This window comes from Myotis lucifugus, unplaced genomic scaffold (genome assembly GCF_000147115.1).
Source record: "Myotis lucifugus unplaced genomic scaffold, Myoluc2.0 scaffold_1261, whole genome shotgun sequence".
NCBI lineage: Eukaryota > Metazoa > Chordata > Mammalia > Chiroptera > Vespertilionidae > Myotis > Myotis lucifugus.
The window spans coordinates 52,017-69,438 of record NW_005872309.1 but is presented as its reverse complement, the minus strand read 5'-3'; the positions used below and the strand labels follow the sequence as shown (position 1 = coordinate 69,438).

Genomic DNA, 17,422 nt, shown 5'->3' with positions numbered 1-17,422 from the left:
GAAATAAAGGCCCCAAGAACTGTAAGATGGTGGCTCTCATATAGAAAATCTCAAAGATTTGAATGAAACAACTCATGGAATATTGCACTTATAACATTCCCCTTGATGCCTCTTCTTTTGATAGATTTGAACTTCAAACCAATGATGTGCCAGGAAGAAAAATCTGAAATTGAATCATTATTTCAGGCTAAGCATTTTATCCCTTTTAATGTTATGTGAGGTAGATAGTGCTACTGGCAAAAGTTCATTCCACTACTGAGCTGTTCTCATTACATGGGTTGCACTTCCCATTCATAAGACTTAAGTAAATATAGCGAGTAACTGTTGAATGCTGAGTTCAAATCTGTCCTGACTGGCATTTAAACTCTTGCCTATTAGAAAACACCAATGCCTCTAGGGAATATAATCTATAATATTGTAATAACTATGCATGGTGCCAGGTGGGTACTTAAATTATCAGGGGGATCAATTCCTAAATTATGTAATTGTCCAACTACAATGCTCTGTACCAGAAACTAAGATAAAATTATATTTAATGTCAACTGTAATTGAAAACTAAACTTAAAATAAAGAAAGAAAACACCAATGCTCCTATCTAAGGAAAGTGTAGGAAAAGAGAGGTGGGTAGGATTTCTGGAGGAACTGAAAAGAATGAGTATGAAGTTCACCTGAAGAATATCTGTGCATCAGATCACAAAAGTTTGAAATAAAAGAACATAAGGACAGGGAGCACTGGTCTGCAATCAATATTATAATGCATTATATTCAGAGAAACACGATAAAGTAAAATGCTTTACATGGGTTTAAGTTTGAGGACCAACTGTCAGAAATAATGTTACTAGAAAAATATGAAGGATACAGAAGAGTAAAATTCTCTCTTTCTCTCCATAAACACAGACTATGCTCTTTAGATTTTTATACAACACACCTTTAAAAGCTTAGCACACCTTTGAGTTGGATCATACAAATCAGGTAAAATATTGGATGATTTATTCATTTTCAAACTAACCATTTCTGGAAAACAGAGTTTCAAGACTTGAAACTAATTCTAGCATAAAAGTCCTTTACTGAAATAAAAACTAACAGATTTCATTAGCACTGGGAGCATGCTTCTCCCTTTGTCCTTACGTTACATGAGAATTAGAACAGCAAAGCAGTTAAAGCACTGTCCTGAGGAAATCACTGATCTGCAAATTGTGCCCATGTCTCCTCGAAATTCTACCTAAATTCTGTTTGTGATGTGTGTTTTTATCTTGTGTTCACCCTAAACCTACGGGATTCACACACACACACACACACACACACACACACACACACTCACACACAATTAATTAGTCTTCTAATTAGAGTAATTTTAAAACAAAAAAATCACAATAAAAATAAATAAACAAACAGAATTCCTTTTAGTCAGCTGATTTATCAGAAAATCCAAAAGTGAAACCACTTTTTTTCATCCTTCTTGGGGTATAAATTCAGGCACCTCCACCACAGCCAGAGCTTAAGTCTCAGCTGGAGGTCAGAGTCAGCAGTTTACCAGGCTCTGGAAGGAACCTCCTCCACATGCAGGGCTCTCTGGAGTGATCTGAAGACAGGAGCTGACCTCAAGGAGACAGGTAAGTGAAGAAGGAGGAAAATGGGGAGACAAAGACAGAGGCAGGACTAAAATAGAAACAAATATTTATGGAAATAGCCATAGGGAACAGTGAGAGAAACAGCAGATTAAGATGTGCCAGGAACAACACTACATGAACCTGGCACAGTCTTTCTTCCAAAAAACACACACAGAAAACAGCTCCAAGTCTGGGTAAAAGGGAGTAAACTATTCAACAGACAATAAAGCAATTTGGCAATCTGTATTATCAAATAAAAATAATCGAGACAAGTCAAAAGAATTTTTTTTGACAGGATCATTGCAGTAAGGGAAGGAGGCTCTGGCGATGTGGAAAACAACCCAGCCATAGAGCTGCAAGCATCTCACAGGCCACGAAGAAAGGAACCGTCTTCACAGGAAGGACCAACAAGGTTCTGCTGGAAAGAACAGGTGAGGAGGGAGTGGGGTAATCAGGGAACGTTTTCCCCTGAGATTTGTTCACTCTTAGGCAGGATCTATAAGGAAGGGCTGTTGGCTGGGCCACAAGGAGGGTGGGTCAAAGTTCAGGGGACTGGAGAAAGGAGGGAAGCTGAGTTAAGATTTTCTTACAAGCAGTTTATTGTGATTGATCAGTGAAGGCAAACAGCTCAGTTCATCTTTATTGAGGCAAAGTAATATTTAAATGGTCTGTGTCTGGCCTCATTATAAGTGAAAAGGGACATGGGTGAGTCTTATCTCTAAGTCATATGGGTCAGGGTGCTTCTGTGCAGTAAGCCATGTGTTGGGGAAATCCCCAAAGTCTAAATTCAGGTTTGATTCTGAAGAACTGACCTGCAGCCTTATTCAAGTTAATTATAGCTTTAATAGGAGAAATTTACGTACACGGGCAAAGCAGCTGCTTGCTGCCAGTGGTGGCTGGCAGGGAATAAATCCACACCCTCCAAGGACAGGGTCTCTTCTCCATAGGGGTTAACAGTGAAAGCATATGGTGGGTATCACATAGGTCACCAGAAAGAACGATGCATTTCCACGTTAACAGATAACACCCACACTCTGTACATTCATCAACCTCCTTCCTGGGGACATGACCTTTCTCTTTGGGTGGCATTCCAGCTTTCTGGGTCATCAGCAAACCTGATTCTACAGAGTTAAGCAGTGACAGAAAGTTAAAGAGAGTCCAACATGTTCCAGACCCTTTACTCCTGGAGACATATTACACCCCCTTCTTTCCTTCCAGTTTTGTTGACTGGTCTAATAATCAAATTGACAGAAAACAGCTTAACAGGAGAACCCCAAATATAATTACATATATACAGAAGCCCTCAAAGCACATGAAAACTCAAAGGCAGTCAGGCAATTGAGGCTCATACACCATCCTGAGCTAAGGAGAAGGGTGTAGGAGTCTGGAGCTTCAAGGAGAGAAGGACAGTTCACAGGACGATGAGAAGAGCAAATGTTTGGTGAAAAAATGTTTGCCATGCCATGCAGATAAGTCTTTCTGATTAAAAAAATGTTTCACAAAATGATGAGAAGAGCAAATGTTTGGTTCAAAAAAATGTTCACTGTACGAGGGAGATAAAGTCTTTTTTTTTTTTTTACATATAAAGTCATCACTGGTGACAGCTCTCTTCCTGGTATAGGCCCCCTATGTAAAAAAAAAAAAAAAAAAAATAGCATTTAAGAGAGAAGCTAAAAGCTTTTCCTGAGTCGGCTGGGTCTTAATTTCCTTCAGCTCAAAACAATCCACTTGCCAAAGTGCCACATGTATTCTGTATTCCTTCAATATACAGGATTAAGACAACTGTGAGGTTGAGGAAGGATGGCAAAGTGTAGATTCTAAGAGAAGAAACTGAGCTAGAAAGTAGGAAGAGGGAAAAGAGTGGTTGTGGAAGGAACTGGGTTGTGGCCAGATTATGAGAGGCCTTGAAGGTCATGGCCAGGTACTGTGATCATATCCTAAACCAATGAAGATTTTTCAAAATTTTATAAACAAATGATTTTTTTAAAAATATATTTTATTGATTTTTTACAAAGAGGAAGGGAGAGAGATAGAGAGTTAGAAACATCGATGAGAGAGAAACATCAATCAGCTGCCTCCTGCACATCTCCCACTGGGGATGTGCCCGCAACCAAGATACATGCCCTTGACCGGAATTGAACCTGGGACCCTTCAGTCCGCAGGACGATGCTCTATCCACTGAGCCAAACCGGTTTCGGCAAACAAATGATTTAAATATGAGTTTCCGGATGCAATGTCCAAGGTGGACCACAATAGGGAGAAAAATAACAGATTCAACAGCTTTTCACACAAATAAGTCAAATAAACAAGACAAACTAATGCCCAATCCTCCTAAATAATAAAAGCGTAATATGCAAATCAATCGAACGGCTGAACAGTGGAATGACCATCCGGAGACCATCTGGGACCACGCTATGACACTCACTGGCGCCAGGCCAGCCAAGGCGGGTGCAATGCAATTGGTTGAGGGCCAGGCCATCACCCCATGATTGCCCCACAGAGGGAGGCCCAGGCCACTGGCCGGCAGGGTGATCAATAGGGGGGCTCCGCGATTTCCCCAAAGAGGGAAGCCCATGAGGTGTGTGGTGGTGGAAGCAGGCAGCACCAGGCCAAGGCAGGTGCAGGCAGGGGGCAAGGCCGAGGGGCCATGAGGCAGCTGGGCTGCGCAGGCCTACCCTTGCACACATTTCTGGCCTTGGGCCTCTAGTATTTAATAAGTATCCTACAGGAATCACAGTTTAGGGGAAGAAATAAGAAGAATGGGATTCCAAGATATAAAAGGTACCTATCAGCTTCCTGGCTAGAGCCAGGAAGTTTGGATGAGTTTCTAATTCAATAAGCCATTCTACATCATTAATCCAATGTGTCCAAAGAGCATCTCCAATACAAAGGGAATAATAATGTTACTGGACAGGGACAGACCTGGATGGCCTAGAGCAGGTCTGCCTCAGGCCAGCCTGTAGTGTGTCAGTTCTTGACTTTGTATAGAAAAGATTTCACAACAGGAGTCCAGGTGATTTTCAGAGGATGCTTATTAAAGCTGGGAACTGTGAGACACAGGAAGAACTTAGGGTAGAAGAAGCAACAGGAGAGAGCCTAGACAGTGCTCTCCTTGCGCTCCCTAAAAACATAGGAAAGAAGTGAGCCAAGGTGGGCTGCTCTTAACTCACTGGGAAGTCAGAGAAAAAGGGACCTTGAAGATAGGATCAGGGGGAAAGCCCAGAACAGGTTGCCACTGCCCTATGCTCTCCTGCTTGCAAGTCTCGTGGGGACCCTTAGAGTTTAGGGGGAAGGGGCATGGGCATGTTCTAGTGCAGGGGTGGGCAACCTTTTTGTGAGTGTGTGCCAAAACCAGCAAAATCTCTGACTCAAAATTCTTCTGCGTGCCAACCCTAATTTTTTGAGAACATGTTACCCCTACTTGATATCTCTTTTTTTAAAAATATATTTTATTGACTTTCCACAGAGAGGAAGGGAGAGGGATAGAGAGTTAGAAACATCAATGAGAGAGAAACATCGATCAGCTGCCTCCTGCACACCCCCTACTGGGGATGTGCCTGCAACCAAGGTACATGCCCTTGACAGGAATCAAACCCGGGACCCTTGAGTCCGCAGGCCGACGCTCTATCCACTGAGCCAAACCGGTTAGGGCTGATATCTCTTAAAGTGTACCTATGTGAAGAACCTTGAAGAAACAATAAAATTCATTCGAGCGACAAAAACACAGAATATGATGATGAAAAATACATTTATTTTTTAATGTATACATGTTATGTAAAATTATTTATTTATCTAAGATGCACCCACACTGAATTTATCTGAAAAATAAAAAAAGTTGATATTAAGAAAAAAATTGTAAAAGGAAGATTATAAGAGAGGGTTTCGCGTGCCAGAAAAAAGTTACTGGCGTGCCAGGGGTTGCCCACCCCTGCTCTAGAGAGAATCCACAGTGAGTCTTTGTCCCGAGGACACTTTCTCTTTTTTTGTTTTTGTCCAAGGGCAAGAATCTTAGGGGAGGGTTTCAGCAGAATATTCATCAGCTTTTCAGGTGCATTTTTAATGTGCTGATGCACCAAAATGAAGGTATAGGGGAGTTTGGGATCATTCCTTCGTCTGCTTTACTGTTTTACTTTTATCTTGGGTCTGTCTGGCTTTAATGGGGTTTTTTGTTGTTGTTGTTCCCCTAACTCCAATTTTCCTTGGGTTTAGCTGGCACAAATGGCATTAATTGGGTCTCTGTTCTCTATTTCCCAGATGAGGGTGATTTAAGCTCTGTATTCCCTGGTTAGGGAGGGGAGGTATAAACCATTTGCTTTCAAGTGACCATGATTGGGGAAGATAAGCTTTTGGATTCACAGGCTAGCTATAAGTTATTCAAATTATTTGTCTTTGTTTAATTTTCTTGTCTCAGTTTCCCTATCCACTTGCACAGGAATGTTCTTAGCTTCTTACTATCCTGCCGCGATAAGATCTAGGATAGAAGGCAGAGATGCAGAGGCAAGTGAAAAAAAAATTTTTAACTTTTTTATTGGGATATAATTGACATATAACATTGTTAGTTTCTGTTGTACAACACAATAATTTGACACATGTATGTAACAAAATGATCACTGCAAAGTATACTTAATATCCACCACCACACATAGTTACTTTTCTTATAAAGAGAACTTTTAAGGTTTTACTCTCTTAGCAACTTTGAAATATATATAATGGTAGTAACAACTAGAGTCACCATCCTGTACAATACATCTTCAGGACTCATTCGTTTTAGAACTGTAAGTTAGTATCTTTCTACCTACTTTACCTATTTGTTCCTCACAACCCCCATCCCTAGAAACTACCAATCTGTTCTCCGTGAGTTCCCTTGTTTTTGTTTCTGTTTGTTTGGTTTTAGTTTTCACATACCAGTGAGATCATACCTGTTCTTCTATCACTGACTTACCTCACTTAGCATAATACCTTTGAGGTCCACTTATGTTGTTTTAAACAGCAAGATTTCCTTCTTTTTATGGTTAAATAATATTCCATTCTGTATCTGTTTATCCATCAAAGGACACTCAGGTTGTTTTCTTGTATTGGCTATTGTAAATAATACTGTAATGAACATGGGGGTAACGATCTTTCTAAGTTAGCATTTTCATTTCCTTCAGATATTTACCCCGAAAGTGAGCTTGCTGGATAATTCAATTTGATAGACACTGGAAAAGGTTGTACATGGCAAGAAGAGTCTATGCAGCTCATGATTAGCACCAGAATCACAACTCCTCAAACACATATTCTCTAACCACCTGATGGAAAGTAGCCTCAAGTTACTCTCTGTCCTACTACCTGCTTATTTCATTCTTAGCACTTAATGCAATCTGAAGTTATTTTGCTTATTTGAGTATTTATAAGTTAATGGTCTGCTTACTCCCACTTTCAAAGGGCAGGGATCTAACCTATCTTATTCAATTATCCTACAGCACCTAGAGCATTCCCCACTTTGCTGACATCCCTCAAAAATATGTGTGGAATAAAGACTGGTATTTTAAACCTATCTTTGCTAACCCTCAGATCCATAGTACTAATTTGATCTCTTTTGTTTAAAGGCATATCATCATGACAGGTACCAGAGAGACACATAGAGAAGGTCCCTAGATTTATCAGGATGAAAAGGTTGGAATGGTCTTCTGAACTGGGAAACTAGAGTATGAGTATCATATTTTCTTTAAAATATGAGAACAGAACTGAGAAAAGAGAATAAGTGGATGGGATGTATTCATTGGTTCATTTTATCAACAAACATTTATTTTTTGATTCAGAAGGGCCTTTTTTTGAGAAATCTTGCAATTAAGGATATATAAAGAAGATAAAAACCTACGGAGGAGTCAGGATCCAATCTGTATTTAAATGGGATGGGAAGGCTTAAGCATGTTTTCTTGTCCAAAACAAAACAACCACAAAAGCAAGGTACTCAAGATATTTGACTTGATATATGGAACACAAGACCCAAGGGGAGGTGAGCAGGAGCAGGATTTAGAGGATAGTCAGCATTGCAAAGACATTCAGGACACTTCTTTAGGGTCCAGAAAAAGAACACAAGAATGGAGTTACAGTCTTAATTTAAAGGTAAAAATATGTGAGAAAGTTCTGACCACATGACTTCTCCATTCTCTAGAATTAGAAGTGAGGTCACCAAAGGTGAGAGGAGCCCCAAATAATACTGTTTCATATCCCCTTTCCTACTGTCCTAGCCCCTCTCTATGCTTCAGGATTGTGGGTTCATAGGACCCTCTCAGACATTTTCTTAATTATTTCCCTATCCCCACTGTCAAGCAAAGTGCCTGCATTTAGAAGATCAATGAATGTGAGTCAATCAGCTTGAAAGTTATGATGATGTCATATCTGATTATAAGGACAGAGCAGAGAGAAGAGTGAAACAACACTCTGGGGCCTGAGACACTAGTAAGATGGGAATAGGACCAGTCTGTTAAGAGAACAAAAAGAGGTTTGGAGAGAAGGTGGGTGCAATTCCGGATGCACTTGTTTATATCCCACAGCATGGCCCCTGCTGGTGAGAGCCACATCTCTGTCTGAGGCTGGCCCTGAAGGGGTTTCATTCCCTTGGGCCTCCAGGGATTGAATGTTCTTCTTCACTCACCTCAGTGATCCACACACACCCTCCAAGCACTTGGATGTCCCTGGTCCAAGGTCTAGTTCAGTTCCTTTCTGTCCTCAAAACAATGCCTCATGCTTCAACTGCAGCTTGGGAATTTACTACTGATCACTAGATACACAAGGACAAAAGTGGACAAAACTGTGGGAAGGGAAAAATTATCCTCCTGCTATCTGACTTCAGAATACTTCAGGCAAAGTCCCAGAGTCTCACTGGTCTGAAAGCAAATTAGAGTATGGGGTTTAACTGGTTTCAGGAATGTCATGTCTAATGTAAGCACATACCCCACATAAATGGGGTCTATGAACCCCCACTGAAAGTTCTCATAGTAGATGGTATCATGTGAGATCTTCCATCCTGGCTTAAAATTTAAGTTTTTATCATTTTATGTTAATCTCATTGAAAAATAACTTATGCACAATCAAATGCACCCATTAAGGTATACATTTGATGAATTTTGCCTATTTAAAACCATCAAAATCTTGAAACCATTCCCACAGTTAAGATAGAAAAAACTTTCATCATGCCAAAGAATGCCTAGTGCGCTTTTGCTATATATGCCTCCCTCTGCCAATCCCCAGGCAACCACTGCTATGCTTTTTGTTACTATAAATTCGTTTGTATTTCATAAAATGAAAGAATACACTCATGTGTTATTTTACTGATGCCTTCTTTCACTCGTCAGGATAATTTTTTAAATTCAACCACGTTGTTGCATGTATAAGCAGTTACCCACTTTTATTGTTGAGTAGTGTTTCAATGTATAGCATATTTTACTTATTTGTTTACCTATTGATGGGCATTTAGGGAATTTCCAGTTTGGACTATTATGGGAAAAGGCTGCTATTAATATCTACTCACAATCTTTGTGGGACATATATTTTTCTTTTTCATGGATAGATGCCTGGAAGTGACATATCTGAGTTGTATGGCAGGTTCATATTTAACTTTTTAATAAATTGTCAAACACCTTTTAAAGTGGTTACCAGCGACAGCGTATGAGAGTTTTAGTGGGTCTACATCCTCCCTGACATTTTATGTTGTCAGTCTTTTCAATGTAAGCCATCCTAATGAGTTACTTCATTGCAGTTTTAGATTGTGTTTCCATGGTGACTAATTATGCTGACCATCTTTTCATGTGCTTGTCAACCACTTAATATCTTCTTTGATGAATTGTCAGTTTAAAGTTTTTTCTCATTTTTTATTGCATTCTCTTACATGTTAGAGCCACAACAGTGTTTATATAATCAGAATATGAGTCTTTTTCCAGATATAAGCATTACAAATATTTTATTCTTTAGTTTAGCTTTTAATTATCAGTTATGTTGTTGTTTTTTCAATTGCTGACACTATTACAGATGTCCTCCATTTTCACCTCCTTTGGCCACCTCTACCCAGGACGCTCCACCCATACCCTGGCCTTTACCACTCTGTTGTCTGTGTCCATGGGCTATGAATATGTATTCTGTGGCTACTATCTTCCTTATCTTTTTTGCAGTTCCCACCCTCACTCCCATCCCCTCTGACCTCTGTTAGACTCTTCCATGTATCCGTGCCTCTGGTTCTTTTTTTTCCCAAGCCAAACTGTATCCAGCTTTATTAAAAATACTTTTCATGAACAATTATGGTATTTAAGGCAGGACATGGGCAGACAATTGTTAACAGTATACGACAACTTTCAAAATCCCTTCTTCAATGAGCTACCAAAATCAGAAAGCCACCATAAAACCCAGTGAAGTCTCCATCTGATGCTGTGAATAGGGAAAGTGTAGAGTGAGGGTTGCCATTTCACATTGAGCATGTTGTGTAACAACTTTTCACAAGCCGACCCTGACTTTCAAGAAATGAAATGAAAATGGCAGAGAACATCGATCTGTAGATCCACAATCTAAAAAGGAACTGCTGCTCTTTAGAGGGAGGCCATCTCAGTGGTGACACTGGAAAGCTCAGATTGCCCAACCGACTGGAAATCAACGTTTTTGGGTCAGGTCCCAATAGGTCTCTGGGCTTAAGAGAGTCAAAGTCTATGCTAAATTGGAGAGGGAGAAAAGGACAGAAAAACGAATTTTAGTTTCCCACACGACAAGGTGTTTGTGCCAAGATGGCTAATGTGTGTCAACATCAAGAGATCCCTCCTCCCAGGAAACAAGAGGAAGTTTCTCAAAACTAGAAGAGAAAGGTATTTCCCCACATGTCAGTCCAGCTTTGGAGACAATCTATTAGTACTATATGTTCTTCCCCCAAAATAACAATGAAGTGTTCTGTGTGCTAACAACATAGCTTAAAAAAAAGTAAAACAAAATTCTGCATTTTTATAAAACTTGATTAAAAAAATAGTATTTCAAACTGTACAGTCACCAGAAATACACAGCTATCAAAAATGCACACACTTCACCTGGCACCTCCAGCACCTTCAGCTTTCTGTGCCTGCTCTGCTTTGGCATCTCCATTTTCTGCAGGGCTAGTCCCATCTTTGCCAGCATCAGCTTTCCCTTTTCCCTTTCGGTACCTTCTCTCCCTTCTTTGCAGGGGCCTTTTTAGGCTTGGGCTCTGGCTTTGGAGGAGCAGGTTTAGCTGGTAACCTGGCAGATCTTCTCTGTGGTTCGTCCTTCACCTTGGCTTTATCTCCTTTAGCATCCCCTTCAGCCTTCCTTTTGGGCATGATGGCGATGGTGGTGGGACGCCTGAGCAGGATGCAGGGATGCAGCAGCGCGCGGGCTTTGCTCAGTCCAGGGGTCGATGTCATCTCCTCACACTGCTCTCTGGTTCTTTTGATCGTGTTTATTTTGTTCATTAGATTCCACATATTAGTGAGATCATGTGAAATTTGTCTTTCTCTACCTGATTTATTTCACTTAGCATAATAATCTCCAGGTCCATCCATGCTATCTGAAAGGGTACGAAATCCTTCTTTTTTACTGCTGCATAGTATTCCATGGTGTAGATGTAACACAGTTTTTTAATCCACACATCTGATGATGGGTACTTGGGCTGTTTCCAAATCTTAGCTATTGTAAATAATGCTGCTATGAACATAGGGGTGCATATATTCTTTCTGATTGGTGTTTCAGGATTTTTTGGATGTATTCCTAAAAGTATAACCTCTGGGTCAAATGGCAGTTCAAGTTTTTAATTTTTTCAGGAGACTCCATACTGTTTTCCATAGTGGCTGCACAAGTGTGCATTCCCACCAGCAGTATAGTAAGGTTCCCTTTTTCTTCACATTCTTGCCAGCACTTATTGTTTGTTGATATGTTGGTGGTAGCCATTCTGGCAGGTGTGAAGTGATACCTCATTGTCATTTTAATTTGCATCTCTTTGATGATTAGTGACAATAAGCACTTTTTTTATGTCTCTTTAAAGAAGTGTCTATTTAGGTCCTTTGCCTATTGTTTAATTGTATTGCTTATCTTCTTTTTGTTGAGTTGTATAAATTCTATATAGATTTTGGAAATTAACCCCTTATCCAATGTATCATTGGTAAATATGTCCTCCCATACAGTAGGTTCCCTTTATATTTTGAAGATGGTTTCTTTGCTGTGCTACATTAAACTTTTTACTTTGATGTAGTCCCACCTATTTATGTTTTCCTTTGTTTCTCTTGCCCTAGGAGTTGTTTCTGAAAGTTCTGCTATATGAGATGTCTAAGATTTTGCTGCCTATGCTTTCTTCTAAGATTTTTATGGTTTCACAACTTACATTAAAGTATTTTATTCATTTTGAGTTTATCTTGTGTTTGGTGTAAGATGGTGATCCAATTTCACATTTTTGTATGTACCTGCCAGATTTTCCCAATATCATTATTTTTAAAGACTGTCTTTACTCCATTGCATGTTCTTGCCTCCTTTGTCAAATACTAATTACCATAATGATGTGGGTCAATTTCTGCATTTTTTTTCTGTTCCATTAATCCACATGCCTATGTTTTTTCTATGTATTTTATTGTTCCAGGTCTTATATTCAAGTCTCTTTTGGGTTAATTTTTGTGAATGCTATCAGATAGTGGTCTCATTTCATTCTTTTACATGTGGTTTACAGTTTTCCCAACAGAATTTATTGAAGAAACTTCAGTTGTATGTTTTTGGCTTCTTTGTCAAAAATGGATTGCCCAAATCAAAGCAATATGATATACCACATTAACAAAACAAAAGATAAAAATTATAGGATTACATCAATCTGTGCAGAAATAGCATTTGACAAAATACATCTATTTATGATGATTAAAACACTCAATAAAATAATATAGAAGAAAAGTGCCTAAACATAATAAAGGTCATATATGACAATACTCAGCTAATACCACACTCAATGGTGAAAAACTGAAATCTCTTTCTCTAATATCAGAGGCAAGACAAGCATGCCCACTCTCACGAATAATATTCAATATAATAATAGAAGTCCCAGCCAGAGCAATCAGGCAAGAAAAAGAAATAAAAAGCATCCAGGTTTGGAATAAAGAAGTAAACCTGTCACTGTTTGCAGATGACATGATTCTGTGTATAGAGAACCCTAAAGACTCCACCAAAAGACTATTGGAAACAATAAAGAAATACAGTAATGTGGTGGCAGCCAAACTTATTTTTTTAACTCCCACATTTTCTCCTCTCAATATATCTTCTTAGAATAGTGTTGTTGTTGTTTTTAATGTAATAGACCACTTGACTCAATTTATAAAATGAAATTTGGTGTATTTTTTAAAAATGACAGTTCCTTAGCAATAAGTTAGATTTCCCATCTCAGAATCTCTGTGAGTGGGGCTGTAAATTCACATTTGTAAGATACCCTCAGGTTATAATTATGTAAAATAAAGACTGAGAACAACCACTTTGAAATATTAACTCATACTGTAAACAGACAACCAAGGGGTCTGGGCTGCCTGTCACTACTTCAGCCAATTAAGCAGAGACAGGGTTGAATCATATATGAGCATTTATTTCAATAATGCCTGCATTATGGGAGAGCAGCAGGTCATCCACAAAAATTTTCTCTGCAGCCCACCATAAGCCAGCTGCTTATATTGGTTAGAAGGACAAGATTACATGGGAAAGCAGGAATTACAGGTTTCGAAAAGTAGGCATCGGATAATCATTACAGGTTAAAAATCATGGAGGCTGGGGGTTTGGGGTGGTGGTGGCAGGGAGAGACAGAGAGTGGGTGCCTCTGGGAGCCCTGGCACCCCAGGACCAGATTACAGCAATAGGGGCTGGGGGTTTTAAAGAGCAGGGGCCTCTAGGACTGGGTGCCACGAGGTTGAAAATCTTTCCACAATGATAGGCAGTTCTCAGAAGGAGGACAGACTGCATTCGATGTTAGCTCTCATGTCCCAGGGCATACAACTCTCAATGAGGTTAGAATGTGCTTTCTCTAATCAGAACAGAACCATCATGGTTAACAGAGCATGATTAATATTTCTTATAATTGAAGCTGGTCCCCAATATATTCTATTTCTGACCCTACCAATACTTTTAATTTAAATTGGCTTAAATCCAAATCTAGGTATATCAGGCAGAAGAATGAAGACATTACAATACTTAACACCTCCATTAATTTGCTGCAATTTTGCCTTCTTTGAATGAATCGCTGCCTGCTGTGAATCTATCTCCATAATTTGGCAGTAAAATAGAATAAAACTGTATAATAAACTAGGAGGAAAAAACATTGTGTAAGTCTTGCAAACATTCTAAAGTATGGGCCAATAATTACCTCCAGGACACAAGTCATTCTCTATAGGTAACAGTAAAGTTCATATGAATTAAGGGCCCCTTTTTGCGTTGCCTCTTCCTTCTTCTTACCATCCATTTATCTACTTCTTCATTTATACAACCCCAGCACCTGCTCTGGGACCCACAAGACCACAAAGAATGGCAACTATAAGAACAAATGCCTTTACACTATTACATGTATTTATCTTAGAGAATAAGTCAATAAAAAGAGAAAACATGGTCTTAAACAAGGATGGAATTCTGTGACTGATATTAGAGCCTTACTGGAACTGACAAAGTTGACTTTTTATGGGACCCTCATGCTCAAGCTGAGGGTGGGGAGGGAGATTCCTAATATATTCCTTAAGTGTAAAAGTAACTTCCTCCTGAGGAAAATATTAGTGTCTTCTGTAACTACCTACACCTAGCAAAGGCCTTTGCATTATTCTTCAGCAGAGATAATCTGCGTAGTCTCCATAACTACCAGGGGCGCAGTCCTTAGGAAGGGCTACATATATGAGTTGATTTCCACATTACACTTTCTCTAGTCAACATAAAATCTAATTTGTTCCACAGTGCTCAATGATCTAAAGTGGTGTCCATTAGGATAAAAATTGGAGCTCCCAAATCACTAGTGGATCATCTTTTTCCTTGGGTATATATCAAAGGTCTGCCAGCTACCTTCAGAGATCTTGAAGGATGTCTTTGGACCCATTCAACTCTTACACTGTTCCCAGAGAACTTATTCATGCACACTGCAGAGTGAGAAGAGCCTGATAGTGTAATGGAACCCACACTGATTCCCCAGCTTCCCATGCCAGGCTGTCCAGTGGAGATCATTATCATGAAGTCTACCTTCCTCCATATACATTTTTGTATATGCCCTTAAAGTGACAGCTCTGAGAATTCTAGCTCAAATGGCTTAGTCTTAAGTTTTAGAAGAGAAAAGCAACTACAACATCTGTCCTATTATTTTACATTTATGTTTATTGATTACAGAGAATAAGGGAGAAGGAAAGATAGAAACATCACTGATGAGAGAGAATCATTGATTGGCTGCCTCCTGCACTTCCCCTACTGGGGATTGAGCCCACAAACTGGGCATGTGCCATGACCTGGAATCAAACTATGACCTCCTGGTTCGTAGGTTGAAGCTCAACCACTGAGGAATACCAGCCAGCTGTCTTATCTTTTTGGTTCCTGCTTGACCTAGTTGGTAGTCAATGGCTGTGGGAATTTAAAGGCTGGAGAGGCCTTCCTCGGGTCTCAACTTCTCACATGTCCTAGAGAAAAGTCTCCCCATTTGTAGATGATAAGAAAAAATGTAGGTCTTGCTAAAACATTAGCAGAAAACAGAAACAGTATCTCCCTTAACTTTTAGTCTATAACAACATGATGAAAGTCATTCTCCAGATTGCAGCAATCTCCATGACTAATATATCTTACTAGGGGCCCGGTGCATGAAGATTAGTGCACTGGGGGATGGGGGGGGGTGAAAGGGGGGTCCCTCAGCCCAACCTGCACCCTCTCCAATCTGGGAGCCCTCTCCAATCTGGGAGTTTCTGTCTGTCTTTGCAATCATATGAGTGAATTGTCTGAGACCCCCAACCCAGTTTGGTTTGTTGCTCACAGAATAATAGTGGCATTTTTTTTTCTTTGCTCCATTGGTGGAGATTTCCTGGAAGTTTTAGGATATCTTCCCTTACTTATGTCTCTCACCGTTGCTTTCCCTCCAAACCCAACTGGAACAGTAACTTGCTCGAGGCTCACTTTGCTCTAGTGTCTGGGAGATCCATCTGCCACCAGAACTATGATTCCCACCAGAACTATGATTCCCAGCATTCCTGGTGCTCCTTGCACTCTGGGCTTCCACTTCTGGTCCTGGGGCTGCCACCAAAACTACTATTCCAAGAATTCCCGGTGCTCCCCACGCTATGGGTTTTCCCCACAAGCTGCCAGCTCTCCCACCCTGCTCCGTGTATGCAAATTATCTGCCATCTTTGGCAGGTTGATATGCATACTCACTCCTCATTGGCTGGTGGGCGTGGCTTGAGCGTAGCAGAGGGACTGTTAATTTGCATGTTTCACTTTTATTATATAGGACTAGAGGCCCGGTGCACAAAAATTTGTGCACTCCGGGGGAAAGAGGGGTCCCTCAGCCCGGCCTGTGCCCTCTCGCAGTCTGGGACCCCTCGGGAGATAATGACCTGCTGGCTTAGGCCTGCTCCTGGGTGGCAGAGGGCAGGCCCAATCCCTAGGTGCAACCCCTGGTCGGGCTCAGAGCAGGGCCGATAGGGGAGTGGGGGCACCACCCCCTGTCATGCACAGAGCAGGGTGGATCGGGAGGTTGCGATGCCACCCTCAGTCACACTCAGGGTGGGGCTGATTGGGGGGTTGGGGCACTGCCCCCTGTCACACTCAAGGCAGGGTCGATGGGGAGGTTGTGGCACCACCCCCTGTCACGCACAGAGCAGGGCCCATCAGGGGGTTGGGGCACCACCCCCTGTCACGCACAGAGCAGGGCCCATCAGGGGGGGTGGGGCTCCGTACCCTGTCAGGCACAGAGCAGGGCCCATCAGGGGGTTGAGGAGCTCCCCCCTGTCACTCACAGAGTAGGGCCGATAGGGGAGTTAGGGCACTTCCCCCTGTCACACAGAGAGCAGGGCGGATCAGGGGGTTGGGGCACTGCCACTCTCACACTCAGGGCAGGGCCGATGGGGAGGTTATGGCTCTACCCTGTCACACACAGAGCAGGGCCTGTGGTGGGGGGGGGGGGGCACCGCACCCTGTCACACACAGAGCCGGGCCTATCAGAGGGTTGGGACGCTACACACTGTCACACACAGAGCCGCAGGGCAATCAGGGGGTTTGGGTGCTGCCCCCTGTCATGCTGATCCGGTGCCAGGAGGCCTCGCAGCTCCACTGATCCCGGTGCTGGGAGGCATATTACCCTTTTACTATATAGGATACAGGCCTGGGGTCCAGCTGGTTTTCCCTGAAGGGTGTCCTGGATCAGGGTGGGGGTCCCCACTAGGGTGCCTGGCCAGTCTGGGTGAGGGGCTGAGGGCTGCTTTCAGGCGGGCAGTTGACTGAAGCTCCCAACTGCTCCTTTTTTTCTTTTTCTTTTTTTTAATTCTGGGCCAGCTTTAGCTCTGGCTCTAGCTCTGAGGCTTCTGCTGCTGAAAGCAGGTATCTGGTTTGTTTGTGTTCTATAATCAAAACAATGTATAACTCCAGCTCTGAGTTCCCGGCTGGCTGAAAGCTGGTTTCTGGGGTTTTGTTTAGCTTCTATATTTGTTACAATGTTTCAAACTGCAAGCTCAGAGGCCAGCAGCGGCAGGTGGGGAACGTTGGGGTCCTCTGTCACTGAAGCAAGCAAGCCTCATGTTCGCTTCCAGCTGCCTGGCTGCCGGCCGCCATCTTGGCTGGCAGTTAATTTGCATATCACCCTGATT

At 41.5% G+C, this 17,422-nt stretch overlaps 1 protein-coding gene and 1 pseudogene across 1 annotated transcript in view; one reads left to right on the top strand and one right to left on the bottom strand.

Moving 5' to 3' along the window:
* Nucleotides 1-1,983: 1,983 nt before the first annotated feature.
* LOC102421863 (interferon-induced very large GTPase 1-like) overlaps nucleotides 1,984-17,422 on the top strand; it is a 30,410-nt gene continuing 14,971 nt past the window's right edge. The window contains 1 exon segment of the mRNA XM_023748310.1: nucleotides 1,984-2,041. The gene's annotated coding sequence lies outside the window, so the exon portion shown is untranslated.
* On the bottom strand, nucleotides 10,657-10,928 carry LOC111824364 (annotated as a pseudogene).